The sequence below is a fragment of the Tamandua tetradactyla genome, chromosome 4 (assembly GCF_023851605.1).
Source record: "Tamandua tetradactyla isolate mTamTet1 chromosome 4, mTamTet1.pri, whole genome shotgun sequence".
Lineage (NCBI taxonomy): Eukaryota > Metazoa > Chordata > Mammalia > Pilosa > Myrmecophagidae > Tamandua > Tamandua tetradactyla.
In genome coordinates this window covers 88,988,990-89,004,063 of record NC_135330.1, presented here as the reverse complement: position 1 = coordinate 89,004,063, position 15,074 = coordinate 88,988,990, and the positions used below count along the sequence as shown (strand labels likewise).

The 15,074-nt window shown below is 36.8% G+C and overlaps 1 non-coding gene across 1 annotated transcript; it reads left to right on the top strand.

Annotated features, from left to right (window-relative positions):
- Nucleotides 1-4,179: 4,179 nt before the first annotated feature.
- Nucleotides 4,180-4,286, top strand: LOC143681778 (U6 spliceosomal RNA). Its single transcript, XR_013174838.1, has one exon. It is a non-coding gene; the product is annotated as a U6 spliceosomal RNA (small nuclear RNA).
- Nucleotides 4,287-15,074: the final 10,788 nt, after the last annotated feature.

The window sequence follows — 15,074 nt, the reverse complement described above, 5'->3', positions numbered from 1 at the left end:
ACTTTCAACCTATGCTTGTCTTTGCGTCTAAGATGTGTTTCCTGTAGACAGCATGTAGAAGGATCATGTTTTTTAATCCATTCTGCCAGTCTATGTCTTTTGATTGGGAAATTCAGTCCATTAACATTTAGTGTTATTACTCTTTGGATAATATTTTCCTCTACCATTTTGCCTTTTGTATTATATATATCGTATCTGATTTCCCTTCTTTCTACACTCTTCTCCATACCTCTCTCTTCTCTCTTTTCGTATTTGACTCTAGTGCTCCCTTTAGTATTTTTTGCAGAGCTGGTCTCTTGGTCACAAATTCTCTCAGTGACTTTTTGTCTGAGAATCTTTTAATTTCTCACTCATTTTTGAAGGACAATTTTGCTGGATTTAGAAGTCTTGGTTGGCAGTTTTTCTTTTAGTAGTTTAAATATATCATCCCACTCTCTTCTAGCTTCCATGGTTTCTGCTGAGATCTACACATAGTCTTATTGGGTTTCCCTTGTATGTGATGGATTGTTTTTCTCTTGCTACTTTCAAGATCCTCTCTTTCTCTTTGACCTCTGACATTCTAACTAGTAAGTGTCTTGGAGAACGCCTATTTGGGTCTATTCTCTTTCGGGTGTGCTGCACTTCTTGGGTCTGTAATTTTAGGTCTTTCATAAGAGTATGGAAATTTTCAGTGATAATTTCTTCCATTAGTTTTTCTCCTCCTTTTCCCTTCTCTTCACCTTCTGGGACACCCACAACACGTATATTTGTGCGCTTCATATTATCATTCAGTTCCCTGATCCCCTGCTCAAAATTTTCCATTATTTTCCCTATAATTTCTGTTTCTTTTTGGAATTCAGATGTTCCATCCTCCAGTTCACTAATTCTAGCCTCTGTCTCTTTAAATCTACCATTGTAAGTATCCATTGTTTTTTCCATCTTTTGTACTTTGTCCTTCAATCCCATAAGTTCTGTGATTTGTTTTTTCAGACTTTTCATTTCTTCTTTTTGTTCAGCCAATATCTTCTTCATGTCCTCCCTCAATTTATTGATTTGGTTTTTGAAGAAGTTTTCCATTTCTGTTCGTATATTTAGAATTAGTTGACTCAGCTCCTGTATCTCATTTGAACTATTGGTTTGTTCCTTTGACTGGGCCATGTCTTCAATTTTCCTGGCGTGATCTGTTATTTTTTGCTGGCATTTGGGTATTTAATCAGATTTCCCTGGGTTAGGGACCCAACTGCTTGAAAGATTATCCTGTGAAATCTCTCGGCTCTGTTTTTCTTATCCTGTCCAGTATGTGGCGCTCATTTGTCTCCGGGTCCCACCAGTAAAAGATGCTGTGGCTCCTTTAACTTTGGAAGCCTCTCACTGTGGGGGAGGGTCACCAGCCAAAACGGCTTGGGGGAGTGCCAATCCAAATCTCCCTGCCGACCTGGGAATCCACGTGTGGGGCGGCGCCGTGGCTTGGGTGAGTGCTGATTGAAATCTCCCAGCCAGCCTGGGAAGGATGGATGGAGAGGCACTGGCTTCCATGGCTTGGGGGAGTGCCGATTCAAATCTCCCAACTGGCCCGGGAATCTGTGCGTGGGGGGGGGACGCCGGCCTCCACGGCTTGGGGGAGTGCCGATCCAAATCTCCCAGCCGGCCCCGGGGAGCCAAGCATGGCGGGGAGCACTGGCCGCCATGGCTTGGGGGAGTGCTGATCCAAACTTCCCAGCCGGACTGGGAAGCCACATGTGTGGAAGGGACCCCAGTCGCCGGCCTCTGCAGCTTGGGGGACATCCAATCCAAATGTCCCAGCCAGCCTGGGAGACCTCGCATAGGGGGGGCACCGGCCACCGCGGTTTGAGGGGACCGCCTGTCCAAATCTCCCAGCCAGCCCAGGAAAGAGCTCTGGCCACCAGCTGCCACAGCCCGGGGAAGCACGCGCCCCTCGGGGTTCTCACCGCAGTGGATTCTCCCAGCCAGATCAGCCATTCCAGAATGGGGTACCCTGTCTTTTTGGTCTCTGTCATGTCTCTGGGAGCTGTTCTGTACCGTTTCTATTTCTTTAGTAGCTATTCTGGAGGAGGAACTAAGACCCGCATGTCTTACTAAGCCGCCATCTTCTCCGGAAGTCTCCTCTAATTAGGGTTTTGATCAGACATCACTTTCTCTGAGAGATCTTCCCAGTTTAATCATGCAGACTGCATTAGTATAATTGAATTTTGTTTTAGTTTGCAAGTTGCCAGAATGCAGTATAACAGAAATGGAATGACTTTTAAAAAGGGGAATTTATTAAGTTGCTAGTTTACAGTTCTAAGGCCATGAAAATATCCAAATTAAAGTAAGGTTATAAAAATGTCTAATTCAAAGCATCTTGGGGAAAAATATCTTGGTTCAAGAAAGCCAATGACCTCCAGGGTTTCTCTCTCCTCTGGAAAGGCACATAGTAAGACTTTCTAGCTTTCCCTTCAGGGCCTCCCTTAGGGCTCTTTTCATTCTGTTGGCTTTGATGGTTCTGTTGGCTATCATGGCTCTCGTGGCTTTCCAGAGTTTTCCAAAATGATTCCCTGTTAAAGGGCTCCAGTAATCAACTCAACCTCACCTTGAATGCATAGAGATATGTCTCCATGGAAACCATATAATCAAAAGTTACCAGCTACAATTGGGTGGGTCACATCTCCATGGAAATAGAAAGGTCCCACAGAACACTATTTAATGAGGATTAAAGGACATGGCTTTTTTGGGATACATATTAGCTTCAAACTGGCAAAAATTGAATTACTGCCAGTGTGTGAGTTGTTCCTTAATCATATTCTTATTTTTGTTTTAAAAAAGAGTGTTTATGACCCTATTTTTCATCACAGGCAAAGAAATTGAGACTCAAAACTTTCATATAATTTTTACAAAGATTCTAGATTTTAACTCTATGGCATTGCTTCTTCCAAATCCCTAAGTATGATATGGGAAAAATAATTATGTTTCCTAAAACTGTTTTTTATTTTAAAATAGGAGATTCTCTTATCTACCTTACTGGTTCTTCAGGAGAACTAGCTATGACAATGCTAGGAGATCTCAACCATTGTCTGTTAAGTGTATGCCATGCACAGTGCTCTGATTGTATTGTAAATTAAGATTCTTGGTTTATGGCCATGAAAACATATACTGTCTAATGCCATATGTGGTTTATTATTAATAAATGCATTAATTGTTGAACATATTCTCTTTTATTTTTCAAGCCCAAAATATTTCTTCTCCTCAATTGTTCTTGCCGTTAACACATAAAATACCTCTGACTTATTCTTCTGTATATTTCATCAAGGAATTTTGTTTCAAATTAGTAAGAAAAGGGATTAAGCAGAGTCACATAATAAAATGAATACTGGACTGGGAAATAAATTTTGTTAGGCACAAACTTGTTTATGCCAATTTATACACCTATGATAAATCACTTTAACTATACATATCCTATCTCTGCTCACTTGTCTTTATTTTAGAAAAAAAGTTCCAAGTCACTTAAGAATGTGAGTACAAGTATAAAGACACTTCACAGATTGCTGTAAAAATATGTTAATAGCAGATAAATCAGACTGAGAATCCCAACTCCAGTTACTATCAGATTGATGAGCTTCTATGAATCTTCTTCCAACCATTCTAGACCCTACTATAATCTCTGACATATAAAATCTAACTTCACTTTCCAATGATCAGTCCTTGGAACTGCTATTTGACTATTAATATGCTTTTCTATGTTTTACATTATATCTTATGATTTGTTCTATAAAGAATATAGCAATAATATGGTACTCCACATATGATTATGAATTGAATTAAAAATAGAAGCTGCTATTAGAATTGTTTATATAACAAGAAAAGGGAGTGGGTGATTCAAACACAAAGTGAAAGTAAATGTCAACAGGATTTTCATTCTCAGAAAAATGTTTTTATACATAATAGTAACATTTCATTTATTATCAATGTAACAAAATATATCAAATTCATTCTTATATAATATATCATTTTTTGTTCTAATTTCCTTGAGACTATTTCTTAAAATAAATATTTCATTTTTAAATAATTTTAGTTGCTAACAATAGGTTAATTTGGTAAAATTCACATATTTCAAATGTTTGAAGCACATTAAGATTTATTCAGATGTAAAAAAAACACAGGTAATTTATTAGAAACTGCATTTTCAAATCAAAATATAGTCAAGTGCTTGATTCGGTGGCACATATACTAAAATTGGAACAATACAGAGAAGATTAGCATGGCCCCTGTGCAAGGATGACATGCAAATTCGTGAAGCGTTCCATATTTAAAAATATATATATAGTCAAAATTTCAGATAATTGACCTTATTTACTCAATCTTTTCCCTAAAATTAAAAAAAAGTCTGTATTGAAATAGAATATCAAATAGTAATAATATATATTACATCAATCAGTTCTGCTGAAGTTGCTTCTTTCTCTCTGCTGAAGAATTATATTTGTATATTTAAATTTTTTAAGATCTATTTCAACTTGGTTTTGAAACAGCAAGTAACTCTTTATAAAGGAAATAATCATTTCTTTCCTGTGGGTATATCTCTTCTTCCTCGTATCAAAATTACTAGCTAAATGTTCCTGTATATGATTTGGTGTTTTTTACAAGTATCTCATAATTCACTAGACCTCTGCAGTCTCTCTATGGAATTTAAATTCATGCACTTTTCATTTCCAAAATACTGTCAGAGTATATATCCTGGAAGAAGACAAAATCTTAATTGCTGATATTACCTGCAGGAAAATATTTAATCTGCTTCCTTCTTACCTTTCATACTTTATCTCTTATGATTCCTCTGAATACATTTTAGCAAATTCCACCTCATTTTTTGGCATGATCTGAATATATTCTGCGTATTTTCTCATTGTTGGTATGTGCTAGTTTGCTTTCTATGGGTACCCATTTGGGGTCATGGGGTAATGAAGACAAAGGCAATTCTCACTTTTGAAAATCAGATTATTTTATTCATACTGTGGTATCTTCTCAGACACCATCACAGTCCCTGAATGAACAAACCCATCTCATAATGAATATTATAAATAAGGACTAAGATAAAATTTCACATAAAAATAAAAATGAAAATTTTCTTTTCTCACACTGCCACATTAAATTATTTAAACATTCCCAATTTCAGCCTCCATTTATGCACTTTTTTGGAAAAACTATTCCAATTATGACCCTAAAATTTCTAGCATAATTTGTCTGCCTTATTTTAGACTAAGCTTAGCTTCCATTTGACTTTTGCCTTTCCCAACAGAGCAATTTTTCATGTTGGAGTCCTACTTATCTTCCCCATATCAGAAGAATAATTCTCCAATTTTCATCTTTATCATTCTCCCTTAGCAATAAGGTGGTTTGTCATAACATTTTTTTGGATGTGATATTTACTTCCAAATCTCTGACATTCACTGACTTAGAAAAAAGCACACCCAACCCCCACTTCCCTACCAGGAAGCAAGAATTAGACACCAATTGACAACATAAGAACTTTGCATTTTCTTATTGCAAATAATGTACTTTTTCTCATATTCCTTTCAGGGCTAATATTTGATAGTGGGTACCAGTTAGGATCCTATGACTACCTTATTGGGCAATACATTATATTTGACAGGAAGACTGTGATTTAACAGCCAACAATGGTTCCTGTGGAATCACATGTTCATTATGGTATAGGAAAATAATACCTAAGTGCACATATTGCATATGGTGAGAATTTGATGAGTATGAATTGGACCTGACACCAGCCTCTAGCCAGAAATTAGAAGTTGAACCACATATTTTCCACTTTCTACATGCATTTTTCCATTAATGAGTGAGATTCTGATGGGACCACTGGGTGAAAATACAAAATGTCTTATTACCAATTAAAGATTTGTTCATGGAGGTGGCTGGGAAGTAAGATACACTATGTAGTGTGTGTACTCTCCAATATTTTTAAACCATATTACTGCTACTCTGAACAAGTTCCTTGGCATTTGGTTACATTTTTTATTGGGATTGAACAAAAATTGCAATCTTGAAATAATTATCATTGATGTGTTTCTCCAAAGTTTCAAGGAAACAGTAAATTTTTGTGGTTTTCCTCAAGTAGGTCATATTTATTGTTTCTAGGTTACTGTAGTATATTGGATATGAAATATAAAAGGAGAAACTAGGAACCAAAAGGTAAGGAGGAAAAAATAAAACAATAAGTTTGTTTGTTCATAAAGTGGTATGAATAATCCAGTTGAAGTTGTGAATTTAAGATGTGAGGATAAAGGCCAAAGAGTCCTGCCTTAGAGAGCCCTCTTAAGTCACCTTGGGCCACTCCACAGACAGCCAAAGTCAGTGAGAACCAGAAAATAATGGGCAGAGCAGTGCTATCTAGAATGGATATTCCAGATGCCTGGAGTTAGTAGACACAGCCCTGAATATAAGGATATTGTTGAAGATGCTGAATCTCAATAGATGCAGTGCAAATAGCAGTTCATTCTACTGGCAGGAGATACAACAACCCTTCTAGACAGAGCAGAACTGACAGAAATTAAATACCTGTTTTCAGAGTCAGTTTAAGCAAAATGGAAACCATGGAGGGCAAACTGCCCACCTACCACCAAAAAGAGGATGAGGTCTGGGATGAAGTAAAAACATGATGTGAAAAACATTTATGAAGGAAAAAAGGAGAAAAGTACTTATCTTGGAAAAAAGCTATTTTTAGGGTACTGTAAATCAATTTTTTGCTTTAATTTAGAATTGAATTTGTGCAAGCTACAGAGAAATGAAAGGAACACCTAGAGGCATTATTTGGGGGTGAGGAAAGTTGAAAAAGAACTGCTATGTTCAAATTCTTCCATTGGGGGTCCCCAAAATTTCATAATTCTTGTTTTATTGAAGTTTAAATATATTGTTATGGTCATTATTACTAATAATTGGCCATTAGATGTCAGGAAGGGCACCCCATCCATTCTTTGGATGAAAAAATGTTAGGGCATTCTTCATCAAGAACTTTCTAGACCAGTGGCATAGGTGAGGATACAGAGCTAAAGATTTGCTGTTGATAAGCTGCCACTAGTATATTGGCATGATTTAGAGTAAAACTTTCTCATCAGTTCATTTAAAAGTGTGGCTGGCATTTCTCCATTGATGGGAGGCGATGCTAATCCCAAATTGTCTTATATCAAAGGCTTTCTCTTTTGCTTCCTTCCTCTAATATAAGATATTTTCTGAAAACTACTCAAATTCTACATTTGAATTTGTATATTAGGTATAGTTTCTGCAATAAGCTTTTCAAAGGAAAATTGACATTTGTACTCCCTATATACTATCTCTGAATCACAAATCAGCTAAATCTGTATATATGAGCATGAAGGCATGGCGTATAGTGACAACATCCTCAGTGTACATTCTTAATCATTGTTTTCTTAAAGACCACATGTTCTATATAAGTTTCTCCTCAGCTCCCCATATTCTCTTGGAATTTTTTACTTGGATAGATTCCCTGACAGTTTGGGGCAGAGTGTTTTTTTGTGACAATCTACTGAGAACTATCATAGAACATTTAGAATGGAAGAGTAAGAATTGTAAAACTCACTAATTAATTTATTAATTGTAAACAGTTTGCTCATTCAAAATTTGAAATTGTTACCTTGGGGTCTGACTATAATTATCTTTGTTTAATCAGCCTTCAACTTCAAAGAAGTATAAACTTAATATGTGTATTTTGGTAGGGCTTTTCAAATTTCAAGGTAAACAAATTGATTTTTATTGACCCAATGAAATGGATTCCATCCAGTCCCTTGTAGGAAAATCAAGCATAGAAGTAGTCATTTAGTTTTCTGAAAAACCACCAAAAAAAAACTCAAATAGCATCATTCCACTTAACCCTGAAAAACACCTAGGGATCTAATTGAGATTTCATAAAAGTTCCAAGTACTGAGTTTACTTTCCTGAAACCTATTACCTCCAGATAAGTCCAGGAACATAGAGGGGCAGGTTCCTCCTAGAATATTAACTAATTCCTCCCCCATTCTATGTTGTTGATACCCCTTTTCAACATGAAAAATTAGAATAGGTATATCCCAAAGACCCTAATAGAGTAGGACCAAAGGAGGAAGAGTTGTGATGGAGAAAATAGGATTTAAGAAATGATTATGACTGCTGGATCACTATAATTTTATTTGTTTTAGTTTCCAGTATTTCTTTCCAGCTAAAAGGGAAAATCTGAAAATGTGGGATGGTAACCCATACCAAACTAAAATCTGTTCAGTAACCAGAACGTTGTTAAAATATACTTTGAAAGTCATTGCTTTTTTTAACACACATTTCATAATAAAAAAGTTTTTTGAAAAGTAGGAACTTAAATTATAACTGTTTGCATTTTGTTTAATAAATCAGTTTATTTCAGCATCTTCCTTGGGTATGCTAATTTTATTACTCAAGTTCTAGCTAGTAGTGGAGTCCTCTACCTGTAGAAGCATTAATTTGTAAAATTCAGTTTACCCCTAAGGTAAAAGTTGATTATTGCTAAAATAATTTTAAAATTTCACTAAATCATCCACAAATTCAACTGCCATTTTAATAAAGAGTACTCAACATGGGTATTTTTTTCTCAGGTAGATGCAAAAAATTAATTTCCATTTGAATAACAGATGAAAAACTGGCCTATTTTCCAGCTACTACAACTATGGATTTAATTACTTCAAAAGTGAGTTTATAGTAACAATTTCATTATCCTCATGGATGCTTTGGGTCAGCAATTGAATCTGTGCATTACAAGAATGGATCATTGCTACTACATGATGGAGCCTCAGTTAGGAAGACTTAAAGGCTAAGAATAACTGGACAGAAGGGAGCTGGAACCATTTGGCACTTTCTTCACTCACAAAGCTGTTATGTTGGTGGTCACCTGTGGACCAGAAAATTATACATGCTCCAGATGGAATTCATAATAGCATGGCAACCTCAAGGAGTTGGAAAATTTTATATAGATGCTTATAGCTTCAATAATAAATGTCTCAGCTCACAAAATGAAAGTTGTATTGCTTTTCTGATTTTGTCAAGCAGAAGCACCCTACTTTTCTGAACTTGTCTAGCAGTGTCACTTCTGCTGCATTCTGTTCACAATTGTGTCAACAACCCACCCATATGCAAGAACGTAAGACACAGACCTATTTATCAACAAAAGCAATGTCAAAGTATGGCATGTGGGTGAGTAATACTGGTGCAACTATGGAAAACAAATTTTGGCACAGCTTGTGTTTTTTGTTGCTGATTTTTATACAGCTTTATCAGTTTAGTCTGTTTAATTTTTTTAACTAAGACACATAACTGAATTCATTTATGTCTAATACAAGGTTTGAGTCATATTTACTTTGAAGGTAATAAAGTTTAAGCTTCAGTGTAACTCATTTGCACAAGCCCATTCACATAATTATACACAAATATAGACAAGCCAGAGCATTATAAAATGCTGTCTTTTCAACAGTTACTTTCCCTATTCTTACATCCCCTTTGTAATGTGCTGTAGTGATTATGGGAATTTTAAGGACCTGGCCAAAAATTAGTTGAGATATGTTTAGTTTGGGGATCATGTGGTTTGTAGTCATATCAGAATAAAGTTATCCTTTGCTAGCATTGCATACTGGTAAGTGGCATACTAGTAAGCAAGATTAAAAGTGCCTGACTCTAATGCTAATAAATTTGAAATTATACAAGTGTTGCAGGGAATCAGGCTTTTGTTTCCTTGATTTGAAGAAAGGATAAAATGTCCTCAGACATTTGCAAGAGTGGCCACCTGTTGTGACTTTTGTATCTGAATCAACAGACTCTTATTTTTCTGTAAAACTTCACCTGTTTCTGATATTTGTAAGAAGATAGTTGGATAGAAACATAGATAGATCAATCGATTGATCAATCAATAGATAGATAGACAGGCACAAATATATTTCATACATAAATATGCATGCAATTAGTTGTGACATTCCCTCTTTCATATTTCATACCTAATTTTTTTGTCAAGTGTATTCTTTTCCCCAAAAGAATACTTTTGGGAAAAAGAATACTCTTTCCCAAAATACTATAGCCTAAGCTATAGTATTAGTTTCATTTCCCAAGATACCTGGATCCATTCCTGACTGCCATTTGTCCCTTAAAAGTGAAAAAGCCATAATTTTTTCAGTTCAAGTCTATAATTCAAATAATTTTGTTAACTCAATGTCTTCTCACACATAAGGTGATTTTATTATGCAATTGATGTTCCCTTGGGCCCCTGTCTAATTTCCTAGTACATGCCACTTCTTATTTCTAACTCTTTTACTATAGACTGAACCCTCTTATGGTGAGTTCTAAGCCACCTGAGATAGGAAATATCTTTTGATGGCTTGGAAACACAATGCTTATCATATGACAGGTATTCAGTAAATGTGTGAACAAATAGAACTGAAAACCATATTTCACTAAGCACTTAGAATCTCAAGTCCTATAGAGTAATGTAAGAAATATTTTTCTATATTGGTTTTGAAAACTCCATGCTCACACAAATCTCATCCTATAGAATAGTTTGGATGTATGTGTTTTAGTTTGTGGCAACTCAAACAAATACCATAAAATAGGTTAACTTTAACAATGTGAATTACTCACACATGCTTTGAGTTGGGAAAAGTCCAAATCAAGGCATCATCAAGGCTATGTTTTCTCTGCAAGGACTGTGGTATTCTGGGCTGGCTGAGAGCAATCATTGGCCTTACTTCCTCTGTCATATGACACATATTGTGGTCTCTCCTGGCCTCTCCATTCTCTTCTGGCTTCCTTTGAATTTCAGCTGCTGTCTATTCTTTTGGTTTTCTCTGTTTCTCTGTGTAAACTATCTGACAAAAAAATCACCAAAATAAAATTTCAAACACAACATCTCAATAGTGACATGGAGAGAAATTTTAAGTTGAGATATTTCCAAAAAAAATTATCCAGGGACACTAACATTGAGAAAAGAGGAGACTCCAGGTATAAACCAAAAGTTGTATCCAAAATTCTTGGGAGAAATTCACAGTTCAGAGGACTGTGGAATTGGTGAATCAGGATTGTGGCTTACACATATTTCTGCATTAAGTGAAATGGAAACTTACACTAAAATTGATATCAATGAATTCAAGGATAAATTTGGAAAGCAGAAGCCAAAATAATATTGAAAGTATAGAAAAGGGCTATCAGTTGGGGCAAAGGAGAAGTGAATTGTTGGGGAATAGGTCATGGGTGAACCTTCCTCTGGGCATCCCCGCCCCCAGCAACTGAACCTCTGTGACTGGTCTAAGCCCCATGATGTCAGACTGGAACTCTGGGCTGGAGTGTGCTTCCTAAATGCCTAGTTACCTAAGGCAGCACTTCATTGTGTATACTGAAAAATTTTCTATATAATTTGAGCAACCACAGTGGCCCATAGTATAGAGGTCTGGGTTCTGCCTATCTCTGCTTGTCTGTAGTGGGGCTTTACTTTCTCTTGATCCACTATAGGCAGGAGAAATTACTATTCCAAATAGTTGAGCAACATCTGGACTTCAGTGAAGTAAGTTCCCTGGGACCAGTCAGTAGGAGAGATTTTCTGCTTTCCCCTGTACCTCTTCCTACTTTTTAAAATCCATTATGTTGGCCCAGAGGGACAGCTATGTACAAAACACTCAGAAAGACAAATCTAAAATCTCAGGAACAGGTCAGGGAAGAGATATTGTTGTATAGGCTATTGATTTAATCCAAACCTCACAGCCATCCATGTGGTGTGGCATATGGTTGTATAATAAGCCCCCAAGTACATTTTTTTTGTCTATAGATTTTAAAATTTATGAAATTCATGATATCTATAGATAGTCACTCAACCTTTGTTCTATATCCTTATCCCACATCAGGTATCTCTGGGTCAAGAATTTTCTGTTTATTAGGCTATTATGGAGGGCAAATCTGAGTCTCAGCAAGGATTGATGAGATGCTATTCTATAAGCTCTGATGTCAGATCACAGACCGCATCCAGTTTTAGGAGCACATGCTTTCCTGGAGGACTGAGATTCTTGGTCCTGTTCAGACAAAGACTCCTAACCACCAACATAATTCCTGAAAAAAATAAATCATCTGACCCATAAAAAAACAATCTTTATGTTACTCAAGGTTTAAATAATACTAGAAATCAATTAACTCCTTTATAAGTGTTTAACAGGCAATATTGAAGTGCACATTATTCAGATATGATGTTCTGGAATTTCCTTGAAAATAAACATTTAATTATATCCATGAACCCTTATCTGTTGGTTTTTCAACATTAGTGCAGAGGCAAGAAAGTGGAGAAAGAGGGTGAGTTTATAGGTAAGGCATTTCTTTCCCAACACACCTGCACCAACATCTCACAGTCCCTGACAGCCTATGTCAACAGTGCAGTCTAAGGATATCAAGTGTAGAGTAAATCCTCTCAGACAGCAAAAGCTCCAGAGGGTAGGATCACAGATAAAACACCATTATTATGTTGTTATTTTGAAAAGGGAAATTTTGAAGATGGAATTAAGTTACTGACCAACTAACATGTGCCACTCAGAATGGTGATTGTGGCACAGGGAATCTAATTTGAGAATCATTTGAAAGAAGAGAACTTACTGCAACTGGGGGCAGAAAAGGAAGTCAGAGAGATTATTAAGTATAAGGATATAACATGCCATTGTGGCTTGAGGATGCATGGATGTCTGTGTAAGGAAGAATACAGTAAAATACAGGGAACTAGATAATGGGATCACCTGGGGAGGCATGAAACTGGAATCTGCAGCATTAATGAGCTTGGATGTAGATTGAAAATCTTGAAGAAATCAAGAAAATAAGCACACACTTAGACATAATTTAATAGCCCTGATTTTAGAAATTCTCTGAAGAAGATTGTCTCTTTAAATCACCAGCTGTGATCTTTATCATTCCCTAGTACATTATTTATTCAAATTGTCACTTCCTATCGCTGCCTGTTGGTGGTCTATGTTTAGGATAGCCCAGCATTTTGGGCTTTGGCGATGGAAGGATAGATCCTTAGCTCTTATTGATGCCTGCTTTGTGTTTTCAATGTAATGAGGGAATGGAGGAAGGAGTTGGTGGCATCGTTCATCCAAACCATTTCTGGGTTTCTGCATCAGACCTGCTCAGAGATCTAAAGAGGTAGTTTTATTCATGACATATATTTAGAGAATATTACAAAAATACATTAAGACTTTCAGAGGTTTCATACAACAAACTGTCAGTATAAACTGGACATTATCCACCTCTTCCTCACTGAACATTATATAGGTCTCTATAGGGGAACAGGCATAAGTAGTGTTATTAGAATACAGAAGAAAAATACTTCACTCAGATTTCAGAATTTGTGAGATTCAAGAAGCTTCATATTTCACAAAATTTTGAAGACAAATTTATGGGTGGTGGGACACTGCATTCATAGTCACTAATAAAACTGATTCCATGGTGAAGAATAGTTGCCAGTTTCCCAAGAACCCTTTCCTATCCTGAGGGAGGTTTGGAGACTTCACTGCTTCAAAGGCAACAACCAGGCTTAATGGAATTCCATAGAGGCCTGAGGCTTCCTTCCTCCATCTCACGACTTGATAACAGGAGGAAATGGAACTCCAGCTCTGCTCAGTGTTGGCTGCTGGGGTAAATCCTTACCCACCCAGCTCAACAGAAATGTGACTTTTGCTCGACCTGTGTATACTCTTTCTCTTCTATCCTTGGAGGGACCATAATTTGGTATTAATGATACAGGTATGTGACTAAGTGTAGCTACCTTGTTTATTTGCTATTGTACTTCAATAGGCCTGGGTTTGAGATGTGCATGGAGTGGGTGAGTGTTGTGTATGCAGTATTCCTTACCCCTTTTCTTTTTCCAACAAGAGGAGCCCAAAGAGAAGGGATAGCAGAAAGGGGAATAAGCAAAACTGAGAAGGGAAGGAGCATATATATTTAGCTGTAAAAAAGATATCTAAATCTATCACAAATATTCAGTTTTCTTTACAGACTGTAACTGGGAACATACTTCTTCCAATCTATATACATATATCAGATAACTAGATGGGGCCACATCTCCTGGCCTAACCCTACTAAGAAGTGGGTCAGAAATGGAGGAAGTTTCCAGTACCACCTGGACACAATGCTGGGTGAGCATTGCATGGATGTGTCCTTAGCAGTTATTCTTTTTGGATCCTGGGATGAATGTGTGGGTCTAGAAAAAAGATGCATGCTATATGTATCTGCCATGTCTGCAGTTTGTCTTTGAACTCAACAAATGTCCCCCTACCTAGTGAGTAGATTGAGGAAGAAAGCTACCTCTCCATGCAGTCTACAGAGTGGCTCAGTTGTGATATTATTGTTGGCCAGAAAGTTCAGTCTGCTATCACTGGGAAAAATAATTCTGTGTGACCACACAGACTCCTTAAGAAAAATTAAGCAAAATTTTAAGAAAAGGAATTCTACATTGAGCGGAAATAAGAAAAAATGAGGGAGGGAATAATAACCAGCTAATGAGAAGGAAGACAGTTACACAAATAAACACTGATCTCTCTCTCCCTCTCTCCAGACACACACACATAGCTCAAACTCACCTCCTTGTGCCTTTACTCTGAAGCACTTTGTGGTCAGCTCTGTGGAATTTGCATGGTCTTTGTCTTTAACTCAAGAAAATAGTGCTAGCAATAGCACCACTATTTCAGGGAAAGGGGAATTTCTTGCATTCCTTCTGTTCCCACTTGATGACAATAAGTAGCTATTTTTGTCATTATCCATTGCACCTAATGTGATTGACTTGCTGCATTTTGATCTTTCTTTTCTTTTTTTTTTTTGTATGGGCAGGCAACAGGAAGTGAACCCAGGTCTCTGGCATGGCAGACAAGAACACGCCAGTGAGCCACCATGGCCTACTCGGATCTTTCATATTATATTCAACCCTTAAGCCTCTTCAGGTTCATTCTCAGTGCATTAACCACACTGTGTACATAACTTGCCTAAAGAGGCAGTGCTTAGCTGGTCTGAAATTTCAGCAGAACAGAGAAGCAACCAACTTCTGAAACCTCTAGACTAAG